Raw genomic sequence first — 13,230 nt, 5'->3', positions numbered from 1 at the left:
AGACGGCAAGCCCGCTGCCGAGGAGGAGGTGGCTGATGACCAGCCTTCCTCCTCCGCTGCCTTTGGCTCCGGCAGGTATCTGAGGGTGAGAAAAGACCTTTTCGTCCACCTTCCAGGGGCATTGAACTCCAGGGCGCCCATCGAGGGAGAGGTGTTCGACAAGGAGGTGCTTGCCGCCGCCGAGCTCGAGGTCGTCGATGAGCCAAGCGCCGGTGGTGACGATTCTCAGGAGGAGCGGCTTGTCCAGGCCATGGGCGCCAGCTTTCGGAAGCTCCAGGCGCTCCATCGCGCCCACCTGGACAAGGCCAAGTCCAGGATGGCAATGGTGGACAAGGCGGAGGTGGACCTCAAGGGACGCGTCACTGAGGCGCAAACTTGGTTCCGCCAAGCTTGCGAGGAGCTGAAGGCCGCCCAGGGCGAGCTGGCCAACCACGAGGTGGAGCTCACCATGAAGCGGGCCGACATCGAGAAGGCCCAGGAGACGACGAAGAACCTGGCCGCCAAAGCCGAGGCCACTCGAGCCCAGCATCAGGCCGCGTTGAACTCCCAGGATGAGGACCTTGCCGCGCGTGAGGAAAAGCTTGCCGCAACGCTCCGCGGCAAGGACGAGGAGGTGGAGAAGCTTGTCGTGCAGCGGACCCAGGAGATGGAGCAGAGGCACAAGGAGGCACTCGATGCCCAGGCTATGGTTCACGCCGACAAGGTGAAGGAGCTGGAGGTGGAGCGGGACGGGCTGAAGAATCAGGTCCTGAAGCTGTCCAAGGAGAAGGACACGCTCAACGGTGCCCTGGTTGAGGCACAGGGCGCAGTCCTCGACAAGGCTGGGCAGCTCTCCGAGGCCAACAACTCCATCAAAGACCTCAAGCTGAAGCTGGAGGGTCTCGTGGGGATGCTGTCGGAGGGCAAGGCTCGGGAGGAGGCTCTGGCCAAGGACCTGGAGACCGAGAAGCAGCTGCGGAAGAACGAAGCCGCCAACCACAAGGATTTTGTGGAAGGCGAGAACCGCTAGATCGGGTGCCTCGAAGGCGTCGCCGGCAGGATCACCACGCAGCTGGCTACCATGGGGATGTCAAATGTGAGGTATACCTCAGAGCGCAACGCGAGCCCCAACGCCAAGCTGACCATCTTCTTCGAGGGCATCCTCGGGGCCCTGGAGCAGCTCCACTCCAATCGGGCGGCCTCCCTAGCCGATGAGGCCCGGATGCTTTGCCATGGTACCATGACCAAGGTTCTCACCAAGGTGGCGCACTGGAACCCCGACCTCAACTGCGACGCCGTGCTCGAGAGCTTGCCGGAGGATGCAGACCTCGCAACGCTCAAGGAGCGTATCAAGCCCATCATCAGCCGCATCGGCGCAATCGAGAGGGTGGAGGGCCAGCGTCGGGATTAGACACCCCGTTTCTCATTGCCGCTGCAGGTTCATGGCCAAGACAATTTATATCTTTAGTTAGAACCGCAGCAACAATTGATGTAATATAACTCTGCATTACTTTTGAAAATGATGCATGTTATTGTCCTATTTGATCCCCCTTTGTATGTCCATCCTACGTTAATCGGGTAGGCTTGCCGGCATGGAACCCAGGCCACGGCGCTTCGAGGACGGATCCCCAATAGCCTGTCAGGTATGCTTGCTGCCAGGTGAACCACCTTACCGCTCTCAACGCGGCTGCTCGAACTGTCGAGCTTGACTCGAGTTAGAATCGAGAGCGTTGCCAATTGCGGAAGGCTACCATGCCACTCTCGACGCGGCCACTTGAGCTGTTGAGCGGGCTCGAAATAGAACAAGGGTGTTCCCAATCGCAGAAGGGCTCCTTTGCGTGCAGGTTTTCCATACACGGGGCAGGACCTCCGAGGACAATAACCATATATATATATAAAGAAATTGCTTAAAGTTTCACATGACTTAGCTTTTCTGTCGTTGCATGGGTGTCCACCGCATCCGCAGATGGTGCCACGAAGCTCGGTCGTCTTCTTCCTTGGAACAACGGCCACGATGAAGCCACTGCTCCGATCCGACCAGATTCTCACAACTGCGCCCCCTACCTGGCGCGCCAGAGATGTCGGTGGAAACGACACCTATGGGGTCACTAGGATCCCTTCTACGGTTGGCAGGCGCGGGGTTGTGCAAAGAGCGGGTTTGACAGGAAGCACACGGATTGTTTACCCACCTTCGGGCCACGGAGATGCGTAATACCCTAGTCCTGCTTTGGTGGATGTATTTGAGTGTTCTTGTGTTCTTGAGCTAGCTACGGGGTGCAACTTGCCCAAAAGAGCCGAATCCCTCTCCTGGACGCCCCGAGCCTCCTTTTATAGACGAAAAGGGGTTGCCACGGTGGCACACATGAGGTGGAAAGGTCTACAGTGGATGAGTCTGTCCTCTGGCCTCGTCGGACAAACGCATTTAATGCACTGCCGACGTGCCCCCTTGCTTTATCGGGGGTGGTGAGGAAGCACGTCCCAGCCGTCACCGCCTCGCCTGGCCTCGACACGCGTCCGAGCTGACGAGGCATCGTAGCGCCACGTTGGCTGGCTGCTGGGCTGGCGCGGTGGTGGAGCCTTCATGAAGGGTCGCATGCCGCCACGCAGGTGCTTGCCGAGTCGGTGTAGAGGCCGCCCATCGCCACGCAGGTGCTTGCCCCAGCTAGTTGAGTTAGCAGCTTCTTGGGGACGGTGGTGGAGTCTTGGCTGGCGCGGGCCTGGTAGTGGCCCTGCTGATGCCCTCGGTAAGGGCCTTGCCGAGGCCCGACAAGGGTCTTGTTGTGGTGTCATAGTCATCCCCGACAAGGGTCTTTCCGGGGGTCTCATGGGTTTCCTCGGCTAGGATCCCGCCGAGGGTCGCCGTCTTCTATTCCTCATCTGATCTCGTATGTTTATGATCTTGACGAAGATTTGCATGCCACCACAGAGGTGCCTCCCGAGCCTTGGTTCCAATGTAGTTGGTTGGGTTGGAGCCCGTGGGCTCAAGGGTGGCTTGCTCCGCTAGCATCGGGAAAGTTGCCCCGGCAAGGCTCTTGCCGGGGCTGCGGAGGCTGCCTCAGCAAGGATCTTACTGAGGGAGTCTGCCTCGCCCTCTTGCTCTCCTACGCTTCTGGTCTTGGCGTTGCCTTGGTTGTCTCGCGCTTCGGCTTTTCTCTGGCTTCCCTCCTCTGTCCTACTAAGTGTGGCCGTGGCGCGCGGCTCTGACTGCCCGTGCAGAGGTAAAGGGGTCAAAAGAAGATCCCCTACTTTTGTACACCAACACAAAATGAAGACATCAAGCTCGCGTTGGTGAATGGGTATCCGGCTCTAACTCCGACCATCACTCCGAGAGAAGTTATCACTCCAACTCCGAATATACTCAAGATGAAGGTGTTGCCGGTCTAGCACTTGTGTCAACCAACTCCTACGACATATTTGACTCACCAAATGAAGGAATTGGAAGATGCTTCATGGCTAAAGGCCCAAAGGTATCACACCCCGAGTATGTTGATTTCAATAGTGACGAAGATGATTTGCTAGGTGATGATGATTTACTTGTTGACAACTCTGGTGATGAAAACTATGATGAAATTGCTATAAATCATGCTAATCAAGATAAAACAAATGATGATGATAAGAAGGAGATTGAGCGTCTAACTAAAGAACTAAACACTCTTAAGTTAGCTCATGAAACTACCTTGGAAGATCATCAAGGGCTTTTAAAGACTCATGAGAAGCTATGCTTTGAAAAACTCAACCTTGAGCAAGAGCATGGGTTCTTAAAAGAAATCAATGATGATCTTTGCAAGAGAAGTTCTTCTTACATTGCCAAGCATTTACTCTTGTCTACTTACATGCCACAAGTTAAATCTAGCAACAAGAATAAGAAAGATTCTTCTTCTAGTAGTAACAATAATCATGTTAAATCCAATATTGTTGCTTCTAGTAGTTCTCTTGATTCCACTAATGATTCTCTTAGCCAAGTTACACTTGAGAGATAAAATAGCTTATTGAAGGGAACTATAGAGAAAGGTGTTTACAAGAGCCTTGCCGGAAGTAAGCAATTTGAGGAAATTGTACACAAGCAAGGAAGGCACCGGGAGAATCAAGGTGTAGGTTTTGAATGAAAGTTCAATGCCAATGGAGTTTAGTGGGAAGAAGATCAATACCCCAAGAGGAAGTTTGTTCCTATACAAGAGAAGTATGATCCTACTTCCTTCAAGGGGACATTGATGCATTTGAAGGCAAGGACAAGACCACAAGCAAAAAGGCAAGGACAAGCTTCAAGAGGAGATTGATGCATTTGAAGAAGCTCCCAAGGCCTTGGTCAAGTGGGTTCCCAAGACTAAATCAAGTTCTACTTCATCAAGTAAGACTACAACTCCAAGGATTCCCATCAAGTTGATGTGGATCCCGAAGAAGAAGAACCAGAGAGTTCTTGAGGGTGACTCCGCCAACATACTTCACTCATATCATTTTGGCGAGAACAAGTGCAAACAACTTCCACATCTTGCACTAGTTCAAGGAGTCACAAACCCTCTTGTTGGTAAGACAAGGGACAAGGTAGCCTAATGCTTTCATGGACATCATCATGTATGAAGTTCATTCTATGTCCATGGATATCTTTGTTTCTTCCTTGTGGGACTAACCCGTGTAGGTATTGAAAGTGCAACTCACTCCAATGGATTGCTCTGAATGATCTACATCAACATTGAGCATCCACATCTTCAACATCTACATGAAGTCATCATCGACAAAACCCAAGGTTAGTTCATCCCTCTTAGGGGGGATATCACATCTAGGGGGTGCTTTACTCTAAGAATTGAGCTAAAGCAACTCTAATGGTGTGAACACAACAATGCTTTATGTAAAAGTGGTAACCCCACTTGTCTTAAACGATGAGTATGACCTATGATCAAATGTTCTCATTTGACTCCTAAGTCAATATACTCATATATAGATGACCTAGTCATCGCCAATTGCTTGATAGATGCTAGAGTGTTTGTGCATGCTTTGTCACATATTTCATTTGCCATTTTATTGTGTGAGCATGTTGATTGCATATCTTTCTCATTCGAAGACATCCATTTGTTGCTTTGATTGTTTGGCTCTTCTTCTTTTGCCAAATGGATGGAGTAGAATGCCTAAGAACTTCCTCTAGCTATCTATGATTTTCTCGTCTCAAACTCTATTCATGCTACATCACAAAGCTTCATCAAGTCAGATTCGAACACTTTGTGTGAGGAGCACTCGGAGTCCCCGATTCGTCATAGACTTGAACTTCCAAAACCTCTCTGTGCATTTCAGTCTGACCGATTCATCCTTTTCAGTCTGACCGAGTTCACTGAGTTGATCTAGGTTTTCAATCTTGGTGCAACTAATTATAACTTTTCGGTCACACCGAGTTGCATTAACCGCTTGCGATTCTGCATCTCGGTGCCACAGAGTTGTTCCATTCAGTCACACCGACAGGGTCAGGATATATATACCAACGGGTCAAATGTTAGAAATTTCTCCAAAACTCTCAGTCCGCGCGTGTCCTGCTCTGCTTCCTCGGTTCTCCGGATCATCCTCTCGTCGCCAGCAACCTCCCGCCGCTGGTCTTCGTCGTTGTCAACGGAATTCAACCCCGCCATTGCCGCCGTAGCGAACTCACCACCGAGTTAGGGTATGAGTTTGACCCTTTGTGTTGTTCTTTTCTCCGATTCTTAGCACAAAGCAAATGCCATGTTTCTTACCACGTATGAAATCATCCTGTCCAGCAAAAACATCCTTTAGTTTAGATTTGATTCGGAAATTTAGGGTTAGGTTTCCACCGAACTCATCTCGGACCGACCGACTTGTGGAAATCGGTCTCACCGATTTGGCCTAGGCCATTGCACTTGCACTTTTCGGTCTGACCGAAAGTTGCAAATCGGTGTGACTGAGTTCAACTCTCTGTGAAACCCTAGCAGTATCAGGGTCACCGAAGTGTGTCTCGGTCTGACTGATTTCACTAGTTTAGACTCCAAAAGTTGCTTCGGTGTCACCGAGTTTAACAAATCGGTAGCTCTGAAATGCTTTCTGTGGAAAACTAAAACTAAGTTTTTGACTCATTTGTTTTGCAAAAACTCTGCACTTTGTGATGCTCATCCACTCTATCTCATCTATAACTATTCATAGGGTCAACTGTAAGTTTGCTTTATCAGAATGTCAGATCAGAGTGATAGCTAGAATAAGTCAGAAGAGCAGATGAACCTAAGTGAGGGCACTAGTCCCTCTAGAAGCTATGATGAGGGTAGCAGGAGCACCCCAAGCAACTTGCCCAAAGCAGCTACAAGGACAAGGAAGAAGAGAAATTCTGACTCCGAAGATGAGGATTATGTTGCTGCCGAGGAGGAAGTGAGTTCCAAGAAGAAGGTGCTGAAAAAGGAATATGCTGCTACTGCTGCAACTAAGCCTGGTTTGAACAAGAAGGCACCTGCAAGGAGAGTGTCCATCTCAAAGGCCAGAGCCTCTACTCTTGAGACTTCCAAGTCAACTGAAGAGGTTGCTGGTGAAGACAAGAAGAGGAAAGAAAGGGTCAAGAAAACTATGGCCAAAGTCATTGGAAGATCCTCTATGATGGCAGATCCAGCTGAGGAAGAAGATGATGCACCAGCATCAAAGTCTCAAAAGATGATGGGAGATGCCATTAAGTCTGTGGCTGCCCCTTCTAAGCCCAAGACAACTCCCAAAGCTTCTGCTCCAGCTCCAAAGACTACACCCAAGAGGAGCACAAGCAATATTCTAGCTGCTAAAAAGAACAAGGCCCCAGTGCCTGAGATTGATGAAGAAGATGCTGAAGCCCAAGTGCTTAGGAAGCTCAATCCCAAGATTCCTGGCCATGATGATAGTCATCCAATAGGAAGGATGCAGGTCTCAAACTATGGAGACAATCTGACTCATATGCTATGAGAAGAAGGACTGTTGTTGATTACAGGTTCCACACCAAAGAGCAGCAAGACTTCTATGAGACCATCTTGCTTGACAAGAAGCCCATTGTTTGTGATATGAAGTGGGCAGATTGGGAATACGTTGATGACAATGAAGACCACTTTTAGGAGTGCATGAAAGTTTCAGATCATGTGGAGTAGACACTTTTGTGGGTCAGAAACTCACCAAGTGGAATGATGAGCTCATTATGCAATTCTATTCTACAGCTCATTTCTATCCTGATGGTAGAATTGTTTGGATGTTTGAGGGTACAAGGTACCAGTCAATAGTTGCTGAGTGGGACAAATTGATCAATGCCCCTGAAGAGCATGAGGATGACTTGGATGTCTATGCGAATAAGAAGAAGGATCACAACTCAATGGCAAATATGTACAAGGAGATTCCTGATAAAGCCCTGGAAACTCATAAGCTAGGCTCTGTTCATTATCTGTTATCTGGTTGGCCACAATTAACACCATCTTGAGGTATACCTTGTTGCCCCAATCTGGAGATCACAAGATGATCAGAGTCCATTCCATCAACTTGTTGCAGTTGTTTGATGTGCCCCAAAAATTCAAATTCATGAGCCTGATTGTGGAAACAATCAAGAGGACAGCTGCAGATCAAAAGAGGTCATGTGTGTATGCTCCACATATTCCGATGTTCATCAACTCCAAGATGGGCACAGGCACCTACTTGTTAGTTAAGGAGAATCTACCTTTGAGACCAGATTTTGAGGACAACACTATTGTCATGAATGCTGAAGATCCAACATCTGTTGAGGCTCAAGAAAAGAGAGAGAAAGCAAAGGCTGAGAAAGCTGAAAAGATGCCAAGTGCTGAAGAAGCATCTCAAGTGTTTCTAAAAACTAAGCAAGATCAACTTGGATATCTGATTCAAGCCACCTTGAGGATTGAGAAGGGCTTGGCCACCCTGACTCAGAACCAAGAGAGCCTGGAGAGGATCATTGAGACTAAGTTCTATGATCTTGATCTGCAGGTGATAGAGATGCAGACAGCAGTTGGGCAACTCCGGGAAGAATCTAAGGAGAGGAAAGGGCAGGCTACCACAGATGCCTTTCAGAGAGTGCCAAGAGGTCAGAGATCTCCTGCATTGCCAGTGACTGACACTAGAGCTACTATGTCAGCACCTACAGCCACAGCATTAGTGCCACCTCCAGTTGCCACTCCACCAGCTCCAACAACTTCAACAGATGCATTCATCCTTGGAGTCCTCTCAATGCCTCCTCTCAAAGATCAAGCCTAGAGAGACGCATAGCACTATGCATTTTCGAGCTTTTTGGTAACTTGTTGCCAAAGGGGGAGAAAGTGTATAGATCATAGGGCTTCGAGACAGAGAGAGCTTTGCTTATTTTCCTTCTTTGCTATTTGGTTGATACTTATTTGTGTGCTTGCTTTGATGATACTTTATGTCTATGTGTGTGAGATACTTGTATGATCATGTGTTTGATCATATCCTACGTTAATGCTTATGGTTGAATGATGTTATCTTTTATATCTCTTATAAGATCATTCAATTTGCCTTGGTGATGAGCGCATGCTTTTACTCTCTATCATTTTGAGCGCTCCACCAAGATGTATGTGACATGGAAGAGTAACCCATGATCCTAATCGATTGTGCATTTGCATTCAAAAGCAAATTTTAAATAATGCACAAATTTAGGGGGAGCTCTTACTTATCACATACTTCTCAAAGCGACGATGCATTTCAATCTTCTTATCATTTGTTGAAGTTTTGATCTATATGTTGTCATCAATTACCAAAAAGGGGGAGATTGAAAGTGCAACTATCCCTGGGTGCTTTTGGTAATTCCTGACAACATATAGCTCATTGAACTAATGCTCTTTCAAGGTGATCATTTCAGAAAGTTCAATGATTGGCATGGCATGGACTAGGAATGTGGACCCCTCAAAATACTAAGGACACATATTGGCTCACGCTCAAGACTCTACATTTTCATTTTAGTGATCCAAGATCACATTGAGTCCATAGGAAAAGCCAATACTATTAGAAGGGGATGAGGTGTTGCTTAATGGCTTGCTTGCTCAAAATGCTTAGTGAGATGCTCCAAAAGCCCTCAACCACTTTCTCATATCCACTTATGTCCCAAACCAAAAGTCAAACTCGACCCCACCGATTTGATCTATCCGGTGCCACCGAGTTCATTTGACATAGCCATAGCCAGAAACCCTAATCAATTCGGTCTCATCGATAGGGATCTCGATCTCATCGAGATGGGATTGCAAACTCTCTATTTCCCTTCATAACGTTTCGGTATAACCGAGATGAGCGATCGGTCCCACCGATTTCGCAATGCAAACTCTCTGTTTCCCTTTCATAACATTTTGGTCTCACCGAAATGAGCAATTCGGTCCCACCGAGTTTGCCTCACCAACTCTCTGTTTGCCTATTACAGAAATCGGTCTTACCGAGTTTATGTGATCGGTCTCACCGAGATTACGTTATGCCCTAACCCTAATGAAATCGGTCGCACCGAGTTGACATGTCGGTCCCACCGAAAAGCCTAACGTTCACATTTTGAACTAAATCGGTCTGACCGAGTTTCATGATTCGGTCCCACCGAGTTTGGTAAATTGTGTGTAACGGTTAGATTTTGTGTGGAGGCTATATATACCCCTCCACCCACTCTTCATTCGTGGAGAGAACCATCAGAACATGCCTACACTTCCAGCATACATTTTCTGAGAGAGAACCACCTACTCATGTGTTGAGACCAAGATATTCCATTCCAACCACAAGAGTCTTGATCTCTAGCCTTCCCCAAGTTGATTTCCACTCAAATCATCTTTCCACCAAATCCAAATCTGTGAGAGAGAGTTGAGTGTTGGGGACACTATCATTTGAAGCACAAGAGCAAGGAGTTCATCATCAACACACCATCTATTACCTTTTGGAGAGTGGTGTCTCCTAGATTGGTTAGGTATCACTTGGGAGAGTCCGACAAGATTGTGGAGTTGAACCAAGGAGTTTGTAAGGGCAAGGAGATCGCCTGCTTCGTGAAGATCTACCCAAGTGAGGCAAGTCCTTCGTTGGCGATGGCCATGGTGGGATAGACAAGGTTGCTTCTTCGTGGACCGTTCGTGGGTGGAGCCCTCCGTGGACTCGCGCAACTGTTACCATTCGTGGGTTGAAGTCTCCATCAACGTGGATGTACGATAGCACCACCTATCTGAACCATGCCAAAAATCTTCGTGTCTACATTGTGTTTGCTTCCTTTAAACTCCTCCCTTTACCTTCATATGCAAATGATTTACATTCCGCTCCTATATTCTTAGACTTGCATGTGTAGGTTGATTGCTTGACTTGTGCTAAGTTGTTAAAATCTGCCAAGACTTAAAATTGGGAAAAGGCTAGATTTTTATTTGGTCAAGTAGTCTAATCACCCCCCCCCTCTAGACATACTTTCGATCCTACAATTATTCATTTAAGTCAAAGAATAATTGTTGTCATATTTACATGAATAAAACCTTCTATGGTCATACACCCAATGTGAATGGTTTATTGAATCTCTATCGTAGTGATACACATATTGATAATATTGATGCAAAAAGATGCAAAGTTAATAATGACAGTGCAACATACTTGTGGCACTACCGTTTAGGTCATATTGGTGTAAGGCGCATGAAGAAACTCCATGTAGATGGGATTTTGGAATCACTAGATTATGAATCATTTGATAGTTGCGAACCATGCCTCATGGGCAAGATGACTAAAACTCCGTTCTCCAGAACAATGGAGCGAGCTAATGAATTAGTGGAAATAATACATACCGATGTATGCGGTCCAATGAGTGTTGAAGCACGCGGTGGGTATTGTTATTTTCAGTCCTTGAAAGATGATTTGAGTAGGTATGGGTATATCTACTTGATGAAACACAAGTCTGAAACATTTGAAAAGTTCAAAGAATTTCAGAGTGAAGTGGAGAATCATTGTAACAAGAAAATAAAGTTTCTATGATCTGATCGTGGAGGCAAAAATTTGAGTTATGAGTTTGGACTTCATTTAAAACAATGTGGAATGGTTTCACAACTCACACCACCTGGAACACCAGAATGTAATGGTGTGTCCGAATGTCGTAACATTACTTTATTAGATATGGTGATCTATGATGTCTCTTACCGATTTACCACTATCATTTTGGGGTTATGCATTAGATACAGTCGCATTCACATTAAATAGGGCACTGTCTAAATCCGTTGAGACGACACCATATGAACTATGGTTTTGCAAGAAATGTAAGTTGTCATTTCTTAAAGTTTGGGGATGCGATGCTTATGTCAAAAGGCTTCAGCCTGATAAGCTCGAACCTAAATCGGAGAAGTTCGTCTCCATAGGATACCCTAAATAAACTATTGGGAACACCTTCTACCATAGATCCGAAGGCAAGATCTTTGTTGCTAAGAATGGGTCCTTTCTAGAGAAGGAGTTTTCTCTAGAAAGAAGTGAGTAGGAGTAAAGTAGAACTTGATGAGGTAATTGTACCTTCTCTCGAATTAGAGAGTAGCACATCAGACAAATTCGTTCTGGTGATGCCTACACCAACTAAAGAGGAAGCTAATGATGATGATCATGAAAATTCAGATCAAGTTACTATTGGACATCGTAGGTCGAATAGAGCATGTTCCGCACTAGAGTGGTACAATAATCCTGTCCTGGAAGTCATGTTATTAGACCATGGCAAACCTATGAACTATGAAGAAGCTATGATGAGCCCAGATTCTGATAAATGGCTTGAGGCCATGAAATCTGAGATAGGATCCATGTATGAGAACAAAGTGTGGACTTTGGTGGATTTGCCCAATGATCGGCAAGCCATTGAGAATAAATGGATTTTCAAGAGGAAGATAGACTCTGATGGTAATATGACTATCTACAAAGCTCGACTTGTCACAAAAGTGTTTTCGACAAGTTCAAGGGGTTGACTACAATGAGACTTTCTCACCCGTAGCGATGTGTAAGTCCGTCCGAATCATGTTAGCAATTGCCACATTTTATAATTATGAAATCTAGCAAATGGATGTCAAAAACTGCATTCCTTAATGGATATTAAAGAAGAGTTGTATATGATGCAACCAGAAATTTTTGTCGATCCTAAAGGTGCTAACAAAGTGTGCAAGCTCTAGCGATCCATCTATAGATTGGTGCAAGCATCTCGGAGTTGGAATATACGCTTTCATGAGGAGATCAAAGCATATGGTTTTATACAGACTTATGGTGAAGCCTGTATTTACAAGAAAGTGAGTGGGAGCTCTGTAGTATTTCTGATATTATATGTGGATGACATATTATTGATTGGAAATGATATAGAATTTCTGAATAGCATAAAAAGGATACTTGAATAAGAATTTTTCAATGAAAGACCTCGGTGAAGCTACTTATATATTGGGCATCAAGATCTATAGGGATAGATCAAGACGCTTAAAAGGACTTTCACAAAGCACATACCTTGACAAGATTTTGAAGAAGTTCAAAATCGATCAGTCAAAGAAAGGGTTCTTGCCTGTGTTGCAAGGTGTGAAGTTGAGTAAGACTCAAACCCCGACCACGGCAGAAGATAGAGAGAGAATGACAGTCATTCCCTATGCCTCAGCCATAGGTTCTATGAAGTATGCCATGTTGTGTACCAAACCTGTTGTGTACCTTGCCATGAGTTTGGCAAGGGGGTACAATAGTGATCCAGGAGTAGATCACTAGACAGCGGTCAAAATTATCCTTAGTTACCTAAGAGGACTAAGGAGATATTTCTCAATTACGGAGGTAATAAAGAGTTCATCATAAAGGGTTACGTTGATGCAAGCTTTGACGCCGATTCGGAAGACTCTCAGTCTCAATCTAGATACATACTCAAAGTGGGAGCAATTAGCTAGACTAGCTCCATACAGAGCTTTGTAGACATAGAAATTTGCAAAAATACATATGGATCTGAATGTGACAGAACTGTTGACTAAACTTCTCTCACAAGCAAAACATGATCACTTCTTAATACTCTTTGGGTGTTAATCACATGGCTATGTGAACTAGATTATTGAATCTAGTAAACTCTTTTGGTGTTGGTCACAAGGCGATGTGAACTATGGGTGTTAAATCACATGGTGATGTGAACTAGATTATTGACTCTAGTGCAATTGGGAGACTAAAGGAAATATGCCCTAGAGGCAATAATAAAGTTGTTATTTTATATTATATTTCCTTATTCATTATAAAGGTTTATTATTCATGCTAGAATTGTATTGGTCGGAAACTTAAATACATGTGTGAATACATAAACAAATATCG

This window comes from Triticum urartu, chromosome 2A (assembly GCF_056163025.1).
Source record: "Triticum urartu cultivar PI428250 chromosome 2A, HENAU_Tu73, whole genome shotgun sequence".
Classification (NCBI taxonomy): Eukaryota; Viridiplantae; Streptophyta; class Magnoliopsida; order Poales; family Poaceae; genus Triticum; species Triticum urartu.
The sequence above is the reverse complement of the archived record's forward strand: the minus strand, read 5'-3'. Positions refer to the sequence as shown.